General features: G+C 49.3%; 1 long non-coding RNA gene across 1 annotated transcript; it reads left to right on the forward strand.

The window, feature by feature from the left end:
• Positions 1-1,978: 1,978 nt before the first annotated feature.
• LOC117580998 lies at positions 1,979-2,728 on the forward strand. Its single transcript, XR_004573617.1, has 3 exons — positions 1,979-2,130; positions 2,190-2,390; positions 2,452-2,728. It is a non-coding gene; the product is annotated as an uncharacterized LOC117580998 (long non-coding RNA).
• Positions 2,729-14,911: the final 12,183 nt, after the last annotated feature.

The raw sequence follows: 14,911 nt of genomic DNA on the forward strand, positions 1-14,911 counted from the left end.
AGTTGATTCAATATTGACTCCGCTTATCGAGCACCCACAACAGTGAGGCATGTAGCAGGAACGAGGAACGAGGAACGAGGAAGATTCACATTCCCAGAGGGTGTTCGTGGGACATTCCAGGGGATAAGCACAGTACCAAAGGGTTCGAGCAGATGGAGACTTCCAAGGATAACTTTCGCTGCTCAACCTCTCAGCTAGCCCAGACCTTAGAGCGACTCAATTGCCCCCAAAAGCTGGTGGAGGCTTCTTCTGTTCAATCAACTGTGGGCTTGCAAGGTTTGCGGACTCTTTGACGCGACTGGCAGAACGCCTTGAACGCAATTCGAGCCGCATGCAATGGCTCGTCCATGCCCAAGTCCAACACACGGGCACATCCGCCCACATGGGAGACCATCAGAGTAGCAGTAGCAGTGGCAGTAGCAGTGGCAGTGGCAACAAGAAGATGCCACCTTGAGAAGAGCCAGCGAAGCAATCAGCGGCGAGTCAAGGCAGTCAATGTCGTGCTGAGCGGACCCACATCCTCCCTGCCAATTAATAATATTGTTATTCCAAAACTGTGTTTGTACATAAATAATTCAATTAGCCAATTATTGGCCCAAAGAAATTAGAGTCGAATGGCTGATGCCCTGACAAATGCGCAGCCAATGAAGTGGAAGATCGAGGAAGGCGCTGCCCAGGAGCTGCGTGGCATCAGTGGAAGAAATCCCTCCCAGTGCCCAACAAACCACAGAGCACAGCTACCCACACTTCGCATTGTGTGTGAGTGTCTGCTAATCCAATCTAATGGCAGCAATCAAGGTGATAAAATCAATGTTGCGGTTATTAGAGCGCTCACCCGGAGGAGGAGGAGGAGGAGTGCGAATGCAAAAAGCGCAAATAAAATCAAATAAAATCAAATAAAATGAAATAAAATAAAAAGAGAAGCCACCAATTAACCGATCGCACAACCCCATAGACCTACAAATATATTTTCCACCTATGCAGATGGGGGAATGACTACGAGTGACTACGATGGTGGTGTGGTGTGGTTGCTGGTGTGGTTGGTGGTGTGGTTGGTGGTGTGGTGTGGGGCCAACAAACCCATTTAACCCACAACACAAGAGACACAGAAGTGGCCAATGTCGTGGCTTGTCTTGGCTTGGGAGTGCGTCCGTTTAATTATGGAAAATGATCATGAGAGAGAGCATTTCCTGTCTCTGTCTCTCTTTCTCTCTGCAAAGCCAGCGACAGGGAGCAGGGGCAGAACCCAGACCAGACCAGACCAGACCCGTTTCCATATGCGACGAGCAGTATCTGTGCAATGTCTTTCTTCAATTCTTCAGTTTACCTGACTGTCTCTACTCCTTCTGCTGTTCGTTCTTTCACTTTGATAATTTCTCCGCACATCGGACAATGGCCATGTCCGAGACTCCACTCCGCCTGGCTATTGTCTGGCTTTTACGAGCCCGAATAGTTGGGCGGGCCTCTGTGCTGCATCGATTTGCTCTCAGAATTTTAAGTACTTGCTTGCGAGTACCAGCCGGTACCACACGGCGATCGATCAGTTAGTCGTTGCAGAGAGTCCCTCGATCTGGCCTGGCCGGGCCCGATCCCGTGTTAACTGTTGCTCGTGCTCGAATAGATCACATCACAGCAGATCGATCCGTAGATCACCCACCCACACACAAACAAACGAACCAAACCTCGAGAGATCCCGTGCCGGGAGGCACGTGATTGTACTGCCGATCAGAATGCTGAATGACAAGAGGCGCTTCTGGTGGTGGTCACTGATCCTAGACAATAATGCACAAACTGCTGGAGATTCATTCCAAAAGCCCTAAAAATGCTTCAGAATGATCGGAGCTGACTCTTCTGTCATCGCATGGATGCGATGATTCCTTCCCACTCTGCTTTAGAGAATCCAAAACCAAGTAGAGCGGGAGATTCGTTAGAAATGTATTTCATATTTCCACAGTGAGTTTCGTGAGACTCAGTAGGCTGTGACATCGATTGACAGCACACAAAAGGTGCTAGGAAATATCTGGGAGCAAATATTCAGTTCGAACTCACAGCTCACAGGCGATAAAGCAAATTTTTAAATTACACAAATAACAAATTTTTATTTAGTTTTTTTTTTTTTTTGGAACATTTGTAAGTGAGAAATATTCCAAATGAATATAAATAATAATAGCTAACAATACTTCCTGCAGTTTCTCAGAATGCTCAACTGAGAATGCCAGTTCCACCACCACCACCACCACAACAATAACAAGAATAAAGAATAAAATATTGTAAAGCTCGGTGCCCTTAATGGAAAATGCAACACCACATGGATGCCACTTGCATCCGGCGCATTGCATTGCAGACACACGTTTTAACCTTTAACCTTTAATCTTTAATCTTTAATATGGGTAAGTGAAGAGATTTGAATCGGAATTAAATGAATGCATTTGAATTGTGAACTCTTTGCAGCTTCGTTGCCTCAAAATACCACCACAACAGCGCCGGGAGACTCACTGCCAAAGTCTCCACGGCGCCAAGAAGGGATCGACAGCATCGATGGAGGCACCCACAGCTCCCCCTTGGTGCGGTACTTCTACTTCAGCTGTCTCCCACATTAAGGATTACAGGGGACTACTTCGAGCCTTCGACATTGCGGCTGGGCCGCAATGCCGCAGGACAACAAAATAATAATAACTGCGATGAAATGCGGACCATCTCCACTTAGACAATAAATGCAACAAAAAAAAATATAACACTAGATGACGTAGGCCTCTAAGCCTACTGATTGCCATTCAATTTAGCATAGAAATCTGGGGGAACAATTTAATGTTGAGAGGCATGGACTTTGTGGGCTGCAGCTTGGATGTGGAATTGGCATCCAGAGGAGTGTCCACTGCCTGATCCAAGGAGCGCACAGAGCGACCCTCGAACGTGTCCGACATGCTCGTAAACCTTGAGGCTGCTTTTCTGAGGAGCATCATTCATCCGAAGAAGCAGAAGCAGAAGCAGAAGCATTTCCTTTTGGCTGGAGTTGTCAATGGCAGACATCGCTCTTCGAATACTAATTTCGAGCGAGGATGGAGGATGGAGGCGGGAGCCGCAAGATGGGAGGTGGGAGGCGGTAGAGCTGCCATTAAATTGGTACTTGATGTGGATGAGAAGAGAATGCGAGAGAGAGATAGGTTGCTGCTGGAATGTCTCTCCACATCCACATCCACATCCACATCCATCTCGGGCTACAGCTACAGCTCCAGCATTTGCCATTTTTTGAGGTCGCTGCTGCGTCTCTCTCGCTTATTTAATGACTTTCCAGGCAGCCGGGGCGTGTTGCGATGCATACTAATTGAGCTGTAGATGGATGATCTGGGCATCCGATGATCATGATGCGTTAGGTTAGTTAGGTAAGGCCCCAAGCAGCCAAGCAGCAGAAGATGATGTCGTCCGTTGTCGTTGTGCGTCCGCCCACGCCACAGCTTGACGCTCCGTGGGAATCCGTTTAAAAGGCAACTACAGCAAGCGGCTACCAACCAAGCAACAACAACAACAACAACAAAAAACAAAACAAAAACCTCTACAAATTTCGGTCGAAAATGTATTTTATGGTCAAAACGTGAGGATGCCACAGGCTGGAGAGGGAAGTGCTGCTGCTGCTGCTGCTGCTGTAGGCCAAGGGGCTGGCTGGCTGGCTGGCTGGCTGGCTGCTGTTTGGGCTTATTTATATGCCAGCCGGATCATCATCAATGGCCCTCAGATATGCGCGCACTCGGAATCGGACTGGAGCTGGGACTTGGACTTGGAATCAAGAGTACGAGTCCGAATTGGATTTGGATTTGGTTTTGGTTTTGCTTTTTGGCATCTGGCATTCACTCGTGCTGTGACATAATCCATCAGACACAGACAGTGACAGACGGACAGCAGCCGGAGACGCACTTGAACCACAATCCAAACGAATCCAAACGAATCCACAATCCACAATCCACAATCCAATTCCTCGACAGCAACAACAACATCCTGAAAGAGGTCAAGTGATTGCCCAATGCTGCTGCTGCTGCTGCTGCTGCTGTTTCTCATTGTGTTTTCTCCTCAGGTGCGAGCTGCGGACTCTCTTTGACTCTTTGACTCCCCCGTCCCCTTTGAAATATGAGACGAGTGCACATTGCCGTGTATTTTTGTATGCATGATCATCGACACCAGACTCAGCCTCGGACTCGGACTCGTACTCGGACTAGACCCTGCCCCATCCGATCCTCAGTTGGAGCCTGTAGCTGAGAGCCCACCTATACGTGATCGGTTACAGTTTGCATCCCGTTCATTGGCATCCTGAGGAAGTCAGGTGCCTAATTGTTTCCGTTTCTCCCTCTCCCTCTCCCTCTCACCCTCTCTCTCTCTCTCTTTGTCCTTTATTGATCTCTTCTCGCTTCGCTCCATTGTGTGGTTCGTTTTTGTCACCTGATCCCATCGATAAGCTGATCTCATGATCTGCCTCTCCTCCTCCTCCCCCTTCTTCTTTTGTTACTTTTTTTCGTTTTCTGTTTTTTAATTTTTCTTGCCCTGAGAATGAGCGTCCATGGGGTTTCGTTTGCTCCTGGTTTTCGGTCGCTTGTCTCCTGGCTCTCGTGTGTGGGATCGTTGAATAATTGGATAAGTTTTCTGAGGAAATTTCAGACTCGAGTTCCACTCGAAAGAGATACTCCTGGAATGTGTCGAGAATCCCTCAAGGAAAAGTCAAACTTCAATGCATTGGAAATGCTCAGAGCCAAGAGCTGGCATTCAGCAAAGTTGTTGATATTCAAAAGCAGATCCCAACGAGGGCATACCCAGTGGTGGCACTGGGTGATGATATGTATCTTTGGGCAATTGGAGCACAACTGCGACCCCAGTGATAAGGTGGTGCCAGTTGGGATTGGTTTGGGTGCTTTGTATCTAGTTGTGAGCTCTTCCCTTGTCCACCGTCGCACCGCATGCTAATTGAATCAAATGTAAACGCATTTCCACTTAATTAGCATAAAATTAACTTAATAATCTTTGCGCCAATTGCGAGCAAGCACCCTCCCCTCCCCTCCGCCTCTATGCTGTGGCCGGAGCCCGCGAGGGATCGTGGGAAATGCTTGGATTAAATACATTTTCAATTATTTTATCAGACGCAAACGTTTTGCGGCTGTGGTTTCATTTTATTACATGACATATTTGTTTTTGTTTTTGTTTCTGTTTCTGTTTCTCTTTGTTTTTCTTTTTGGTTTATCAACAAAAACAGTGGGCTAGAAGCTCCACTTCTTGTCACATAATGTGGCGCAGCAATTAAACGAAACGAAACGAAACGAAACGAAATTAAGCCAAAGTCCCCCCAGCGCACTTTGCATACCAATTGCTCCGATTTGCCAGAGAGTGATATTTGGATGGGGATGGGGGATTGGTATTTCGATTTAAGGCGAAAACGAGAGTGGAAAGAGCGAGGTCAGAGCACACCACACCACACCAAAGTGACCCTCCCCTCCTTGCTGCTGCCGCAGAGCAAGTTCCGCAGAGCCACTCTGGGCACAGGGCTAGGGGTCATCACTTTTAATGATGCGCGGATTTGTCTCTTGATCATGTCGCTGGCTGGTCGTAAAAACTCAAGGATCGTCGGCCAAGAACACGGTTATGGTCTGGGAAGGGACAGGGGCAGGGGCAATGCAGCAACGGGGTAAGGTCAGTGCCAGCCAGCCGGGTGGGCTTCGGCTTCGTCTGTCGGCTGTCGGCTGCTCTTTGGTGTGCGACGAATATGACTAAGATCCGGAGATCTCCGCTTCCCTCTCTTCAGTTACTCTTTCGTCGCTCTGTTATCACATCTCGTCAGATGTGTCCCCCCCCCTCTGGAACCCTCTCTGTGGGCAAATATTAAACATCTTTGGGCGGAGAGCTTTGACGCCGTTTGCCGTTGCCTTGTTTGCCTTTGGCCTTTTGCCTTTGATGTTTTTATCTGTTCCGCGGTGAGATGCTCCACATCCCAGCACATCATCGCAAAGCGATCTCCTCGAGCGATCTCGTAATCGCCATCCGGGCCGGAAGTGGTCGCCTGCCAAGCCACCAAGCCACCAAGCAAACAGCAACAAACACACAAATAAATGGTTTATGGTGAATGGTTTATGGATCATGGATAGGTGCAAAGTAGTGCAGCAAAAGCTTCATTTCGGGCGAAGACATCTATTCCTCTTCCCTTCTCTTGCTTATCAGCGGTTAGGCAATTGTCGCACATCCACAATTCATGGACTACAGCCGCAGTCAGTGACAGAGCCCAGAGCCCAGAGCCCAGAGCCCAGAGCCCAGACTGGAGTCAACTGGGTCAAAATCAGCATACAAATCCGCAACTGATGTCGCGGATTTGATCGTATCGTACCCGTACCCGTACCCATACCCATACCCATACCTGTAACCGTATCGGAGTGGATTGTGGATGGGTTGGATCCAATCCCATCGCGTGATTGGGTAGCAAGTAAGTGCCGGGGAACTTATTGCAATTGTAATGCGGCTGAATATTGATGAGAGAGGTTTGCTCTTGGGGTTGAGATTCGAGGGGATTCGATTGGATTGGATTGGATTGGATTGGATCCGATGTGCGGACAGACACGTGGAGGAACCTCACAGCGAAGCTGACACCCAAACAAAAGTCCCATTTAAATTGTTAAACACGCGGGCGCACTCGTCGTATTCCATTGAACTTCGACTGAAAGCGTATAAATTGTCCCCCCCTCCGATTGAAGAACAAAGTTAACCCATGACTGAGGCCCTAAATGAATCTTTAGTCTCTGGGCAGTTGGCGGAATGGGCATGGAATGGGACCACAAATACTTCCGCTCCGACTGGCAGATAGCCGCCTGCTTACTCACTGCTTCCTGTGGTGCCACATTTGAATGTTGACCTTTGCCACAGATAAAGACTACATTTAGGAGACAAATACGAGCAAAACTGTCACAACAGAAGCAGCAGCAGCAGCAGCAGCAGCGGCAGCGGCAGATCCTGGACTACCTGATCCTCATTAGGCAATTCACTTCCATTTCCGTTTTGCCGGACAGATAACTACTGTTGCGAGATAGATACATTTGTGTACATACACAGCTCTCAGATACATTTCCATTAAGGTGAATCGGTGCTCGCTGCCTGGTGCTTATCTGCCACACGAAAAACCCAAAGCCAAAATTAAGTATTCAATGAGCAATTAAAACCCAACGAGAAGATCAATCTCTATCTCTGTCCCTCCGTGTGTCTCCCTCTCTCTCTCTCTTTATGGGTGTACCTGAAAGATTTCAAGAAGAAATCCAAGTGCCAAGCCATGCTGACAATGGCGAGGCATGGCAAAGCATTTTAATATAGAAATTTTCTTATGATTTTAGGCCAACGGCCTACAACGGCCTCTGGCTCTGTCTCAAGACAGCAGCAGCAGCAGCAGCAGCAGACTGTAGCCTGAAGAAGACCCAAACGGAGAGCCAAAAGTCTGCAGAGCTCTCGAGCCATTGAACAGCCATCGATGGGGCCCACGATTCATTGTCCATAGAAGGGCTCATGTAGTCGCAATCCGTAATCCCCCTCGCCGAATGGATTGGCTGACAGCGGTTTTGTTTTGTTTTGTTTTGTTTTTTTTTGGTGGTGGCTGGTCAAAAAGAAAGTCTCTGGCCGGTGGCTTTTGGCTTCCATTGAAGATTGGCGGCGCAGCATTGAGGCAGCGGAGCCACAGCTCTCATGTTGCTGCCACACAGAGTTGACACCGCTGCCGATGCACCGCAGTTACAGCTACAGCCACATCGACTCGACAAAGAAAAACACACCATGAATCTTTAATGAAGAATCACCAAGTTGGGGGCCATAAACGCGCCAACCGCCAATCGCCAGCGTCGCCATCGCCATCGTCTCTGCCATCGTCTCTGTCTCTGTCTTTGTCTTTGTCTTTGTCGTCTTTTTCGTCGTACATTTTCTTTTATTGAGCCGTAAGATTCGAATTGTAATTGTTGCTGCTGGCTTTGTGGTATTTCTTTCCACTTACACATGCCCAGTAATCGCAGTTTCCCGAGGGGTATGCCCAGCCCAAAGGAAGCACGTCGAGAGTGGAAGTTGGTGGAGCGGGAATGCCTGAGAATGCCTTCCCCAAAACCTACACAAACACATATCTAGTCTTGATCCATTGAAAATGCATTCCAAATCGAATAAATATACGGGAAATAGGTCCCATTGCCACTTAGAGGGCACAACACAGTTGAGAGATTTATCCATCGCTTTCTTAGCTCTTTTTTGTTGTTGTTTTTATTTTTGATGTGATTTCGTATTTGGCGCGGCATTTGATGAGTAGTGGAGGAGGAGGTGGAGTAGGAGTAGTGGAACAGCAGCAGCCATCATCGGACACCGCCATCGATGACATCGAGCCCAGTGTCGTGCCCAAAGCAGCTCCACCATCAGACCATCCGACCATCAGACCATCGGCCATCGTGCACCCATCGCAATGTTAATGTATTTGGAAATCGTGCCTCTGCCTATGCTGCTCCTCCTGCCCCCCGCTCCCAGTCTGCTATATCTGTCGGATTTGAGAAAAGAAGAATTGGAAAGCTTTCCGCGAAGCAAACGAATGGGAAATGCTCTTTGATGGCGACACTCACATCGACATCGACATCGACATCGAAAGAGTGTGCCGCCCAGGAGATGCTGATAATTGGGGTAAACATACACAGAGAGAAAAGGTTCAAACATACAAATATGGTTCCCCTCGAGGGCCGCAGCCGTGGAGTCGCGAGTGGCCCAGCGCAGGTAGTGTATGAGAATGAAGGGAAAGAAATTTATGGACAAACTATGCATTATTAAAAAATGATGTCTACATGCGGTGCGTGGCTCGTTTGAGATTTGCTTAATAATCAAAATTCATTATGCGAGCGACAAATGCCCCATGCCCGTGCCCCCCCTGGCTGGTGAAATTAAGCACACACATAGACAGAGACAGAGAGACAGAGACAGAGAGAGAGAGAGAGAGAGAGAGAGAGAGATTCAAAATTCAATCGAAGAGGCCAATAAAGATGGACAGACAGTCAACGAACCGAACCTAAACCAAAGCGAACCCCGGAACGTGGACCGTGAAAGTTTCCCCCCCGCACACGATTCTGACCTCAAAAAAAGGAGGGGAGGGAGTGGGCAGGGGGTGGATCATGCTCGTAATTATGCGAGTAATTGCTGTAAATGAATGTACAATATCCAAGAGCAGCCACAGACGATCTGCAGATGGCAGTGGTTCTGCTCCTTTGTGTCTCAGTGTCTGGTCCTGCGGCTGCCTCCTGGGGGGTGGGGGGGACATGTCATGACTGTCATGCGATATGCTGCTTGTAAAGCTTCCTTTTCATTCCCGAAGAGAGGCCGGGCAAGAATGGATACCGAGGAGCGGTATGAGTCCAGTCAAGCATTACAACGTTTCCGACTTCCGATTCCGACTTTGGCTCTCGAATTACGCCTGAAATGTGATCAATGTTCTGGCGGTGGAGCGGGATGGAAAGGGAAGGGATTACGGCAAGGATGGGGATGTGGATGTGGATGTGGATGTGGACTGACTGCCTTTCACTTGATTAAACACTTTTAGCAGCCAAAAGGCAGCCAGTAAGACGGCAACGGCGATGACCCTTCCTCAGAGTTCGACTCTCAGATGGGAAGAGTGGGAGAGCCATCCCTGGCGATTCTGCGAAATGTGGCAAAGGGGTTGAGAACTTGTTCCCCCGGTAATTTGATGCCAGTCAACGATCCGATCCGTTGACGCTCAAGATCTCTGCGAGCGCGAAAAAGGCAACAAACTGGGGAAGAACGGAACGGAACGGTTACCGCAATGACAGGTGCACCGCCAGTACCAACAGCAGCCACCACCACTATAGAGGATGATGATGATGCAAGGATGCACCTTTGTGCAACTGCAGAGGGTTGCTCCTGCTGCTGCTGCTCCTGCTGCTGATCAATGTGCTCGAGTGTAATGCAAGACGTGTGTCGACCGTTTAGGCGAACCAAACACCGCAACAGAAAAGAGAGAAAACAGAAACTGTGGCAGCAGCAACCAAGAACGGGCCCAGACAGACTGACAGACGGACAGACGGACAGACAGGTTTATGGTAGTACAGGTCAGGGCAGAGGAAGCTGAGTGCCGCGCGCGACGTTCATTCAACTGCTGTCAGGATACAGCAGGACACAGGACACCTGACCAGTTGCCGCCTGGGCCACTAGGCCAGGATCAATGCTCTTCTTGGGCAAGTTTACTGAACCATCCATCGACCGGCTGGCCACTGGCATGAGCTCTCTCTCTCTCTCTCTCTCTCTCTCTGTTTCTCTCTGGGGCAAAAGTGGAACATCCTGGAGGATGCTGTAACGAGCAACCCATTCACGCGTCTATCCATCCATGCATCCATCCATCTGGTTGAGCAAACAGAGGAGCGTTACAGCCAAATATCGATTACCAGACAGAAAGAGCCACAAGAAGGTGAAGGCATTACCCTGGAGACTTTCGGCAAACTGCTGAACACAGCACAAGCTACCCCCACACCCACACCCACACCCACACTCCGACTCATCCGTCAGAGTACATCCGAAAGGTGTGTCTGCTCCGCTCGGCTGTCATCACCATCGCTGTCATTGGTGCTGTGTCAACAAATTAATCAGTTCAAATAAAAGATACAGATACATGGCGAGCGTTTACGGTTACATTTGAATATGCAGCCGTCAGCCGTCAGCCTCTGCCGCTTCCACCTCTCCCGCTGCAAACCACTTCCACTTCCACTTCCACTTCCATCTCGTGCTGCAACTTCCTGCAACTACGAGTATCGATGTTGGTTGCGCCTCGTCTCTCTCTCTCTCTCTCTCTCGCTTGCTGACTGAGTCAATATTTTCATTGGCTTTCTGGCTTCATTGGTTCTGATAAAAAACAACAAAAAATCGAAATGAGAGGACATCACTCGGCAATATTCACACTCGAATCCCGCGACTGCAGATGCATTTTGCGCGCGCTCCCGCACGCTCCCTCCCTCCCGCGATGTTTGCCCAGCGATGGCTGGGGAGGGGGAAAGGCAGGGGAAAGGGGTGTCCTCAGATACAGAGGATACAGAGATAGAGACTCAGATATGTAGTTGCCATGGCTATAGCAAGCGATTGTGTGCGGGTGGTGTCGAATATGTATTTATTTATGTATTTATGTACATATGTACATACCGCGGGGTAGTTCTCTCCTTCGGGAGAATCTATGAGCTGGCCACAAAATGGGGCGCGTCTGAGCAAACTTTGGTGTAGCAGAAACATTTAAATGAAATGAGCAGCTGAAAGTCGAAGGTGGCAGCAGCAGCAGCAGCAGGAGCAAAGGATACGAAGCAAGCATGAAATTATGGGTTGATTATGATACTAAAAGGGGGAAAACGATGAACAAATAGCAGCAGCGGGGGGCAGGGGCAGGGGGCAGTGAGATTACAGTGGTTAACTTTAAACCCTTCTGCCACTTGCGTTCATTCGGGTCAAATTTCTATTCCTTTTCATACGTAGTACATATGTATGTACATACATACATCCGTTCATGTTGGGATTAATGCAATAACAAATCAAACACTAGACATCAGCATTGATGGGGCAAAGTCTGAATGAAACATATGCATACATACATACATACATACATACATACATACATACATTCCAGCGGTGTGCAGGCATTATCTGGAAAAGAGATAACGGGATAAGAAGAACCCGTTGGGCTGGCTGGGTTGAGCAACTCATTCAGAGAGTCTCTGAAAGAAAACCACACATAGTGTCGTCCAAGTCGTATTCCAGGTAAACAATTATCCGGAGGAGCAACAGAGAGCACCAGCCGCAGCCACAGCCACAGCCACAGCAATAGAAGAATCGAAGAATCGAAGAAGCACCCCAATTGAATAGAAGAACATAAACCTCACTCCCCCCCCTCGCTCGCTCTACACACCTTCCCCAGTTGAGGGGCGACATTTCCGGGCGAGTCCGCTTATCGCGCGAGCAAATCATCGATCATCTCAAATTCACGATCCATCATCATTAGGCAACGCATTTTTTGGTTTCAGTTTCGCTTTGCTTTGGTTTACTTTCGTACGCTTTTGCGATAAGAGCTTAGAGGGGTCGTGGGCGGTGGGGGGGGGCTTCTCTTTCGGTTCTCGCTTTGAATCGCATTCTATACGAAAATACTCTTGAAGTTGTACCCATTCGCCGCCGCCGCCGCCCCCACCGAGGTCACATTTCTACAAATTTATGTATGGCAGGTGTCAGCTTTGTCTCCTTTTCCCCAGCCACAGGGACATCACTCAGCGGAGGCTAGACTGGCCTTCATCCAGGCCAATCGAATGCATTTGATGGCGACTTCTGGTCAGTGGTGTTGATCGCCCATTGCCTGGATTGCCTGGATTGCCTGGATTGCGTTTTATCTTTATGAGCCCCAAGGCACCGAACTGAAGACGCAGAAGAAGTCAAAGACTTGGCCAGCACAGCCAGCTGCTTTCGTTAGTTGGAGAACCATGTCACGTGCCCGATTATATGTATGTGTGTACGATTACATACATACGTCCATGTACTGGGACGCTGTATAAACGATTTCTAATGCCCAACCACTCTTCGGCCCGCCCGTTCTCCCAGCAACTGATCTGTGGATCGATTGCATTGGCGTCGCATTGCACCTTGATGGAGCCCCAAGCTAGTGCCCGTGTGTGTGACAGACGATTATCTGTGCGACTGGACGGGCGGCTGTGTTTTGTAAGAGGCCCCGCACTGATAGTATGGGCAGACTCATAAACCTATCGATCTATAGCCCTAAAGATAGCGCCGACTCACCGCACCCGCAGCAGATAGGCCAAAAACCATTTTCAGTCATCGTTTTCCTCCATTTCTCTCCCGCTTTCTCAGCGGGGGACTGCACTCTTGCCGAAAGCCCCCCAAAGAAAAAAAAACCCCCACTCGGCGGCACACACAGAAAATTATCAGAGACACAGACAGAGCAATGTATCTGTGTATCTGTGGCACCCACTCTCCCCCCTCCCTCCTGCTCTTTCGCTGTGTTGTCTCTGGGCTTTGGCCTCAAAGACGCTGGAAGCGATTTTTAAGCCCCTCCACAGAGGGGCGCGTGATAATGTCTAAGACTCATTCGGTTCGATTTGGGCTCGACATTGCATCAGTGATCGCTATCACGAAGCGAACTCCTTCTCTCTCTCTCTCTCTCTCTTCTTTCCAGCGCGTCTCCAGCTGACTCAGCTGCTCAGCTGCTCAGCCGATGGGCGTTGAGTCACGCCACCCTGTGTAACCGAGTCCAAGGTCCCCCCGTTTTGGCCATATCTATGTATCTCCCTGCCGAAAACCGAACTCACACCTACTTACCTCCATCCTGTCGGGGGATCGCGTCATCGTTTCTGTGGGGGGAATTTTGCCAGATACGATACGGGGAGATCTGCAAAGTGGGGACGGGCCACTTCTAGGAAGACGGAAGATAACAGAACTTGGATGGGGTGATTCAATGTCTGACCATGGCATATCTCTGGATCCTATAATCCCACTCTTGGGCTTCAGCAAACGATTCTCTCAGCAAAGGATTCTCAATGAGAATGACTTGCGTGGAGAGCTGAAACGAAAATCGTTTCCAGTTAACCAATTAGATGCATGCAATCATTGCCTATTAGCCGCAAATCGAAATTGCAGCCATCGGGGTCTAGGAACCCGATGCCACATGCCACATGCCACTTGCCACTTGCCAACAGTCAGAGGCCTGGGACTCTGGGGACATGGGGTCATCCCGGATGTTCAACGGGGTGAATCAATAAAGGTCTCACGCATAATTTATAAGGCTAAAATGGCTTTGGAAACTGAACTGTCGGGAAAGTCGGGGGGTCCGAATAGTGGAACACATACGACAGTCGCAGGAGCGTAGCTGGTGGAGCTGTGGGGCGGACTGAATGCTTGAGACTGTATCTATTGTCAGAGTATTGATTGCCTGGCCACCTCCCGACCAGCCCAAGCCCATCCACAACCTGGAACCACTCTCGACGACCTGACCCACCTGAAGAAGAGCAATGGATGGGCTGGGGGGGATGACATCGCTAAGGGTGGATGGGTGGGCGGGCGTCTGGGTTGGGTTAGGGTGGTTGCTGCCTTGGCGTGGCGGCTACAGATACACAGATACGGCTACAGATACACGGCCACAAACACAGAGACACAATTGTTGCTTGGTTACCGACAAAAAAACGCCACGAGAATTTGTACATAACAAACCAAAACAGTTCCCTGGTCTCCGGCATAGGGGTTGGCCTGGTCTCTGGGATGGCATTGGAATGGGATCGAGTGGGATCTAATGGGATGGAATGGGATGGAGATGGCCACCCTGCGGGTGCGGATGTTGCGACTGCGACCAGACCAAGTTGTCTGTCATTGGCCGGGCAGGCCCCCAGAGGCAGAGCAAGGGGCAGAGACCGGGGGACAGGCCTCGTTCAGGCACCCGCATGATTTCATCACCTTATGTAATCATGACCTGCTGGAATTGGATGCACAGACCCCGGCCAAATCAATAAAATGTGTCTGTATCTGTATCTGTATCTGGTGCTGTGGCCTGAAGCCTGAAGCCTGAAGCCTCTAGCTGTAGCTGTAGCTGCTGCTGGGGCAGCAAATGTATCTGCAGCTGTGGCTGCGAATGGCTTTTCTGTGGTTCGTTGACTAAATGCGGGCGCGTGCGTTGATGGCGAGAGAGCAAAAGGTACAGGTACATGTACATATATGTATGTAGATAGATTTGTATGTACTATGTACATCTAGATGAATGTGCACATATGTAGACACAGTGCGAGCTGCCTAGGATGGACCAAAACGGAATGCAAGCTGCCAACTGTTTGGGCGCATCCAATGATCCAATGCTCTGCTTGAAGAATCTGAAGATTCTACACTCCACCACAAG

Source organism: Drosophila guanche, unplaced genomic scaffold (genome assembly GCF_900245975.1).
Source record: "Drosophila guanche unplaced genomic scaffold, DGUA_6, whole genome shotgun sequence".
Lineage (NCBI taxonomy): Eukaryota > Metazoa > Arthropoda > Insecta > Diptera > Drosophilidae > Drosophila > Drosophila guanche.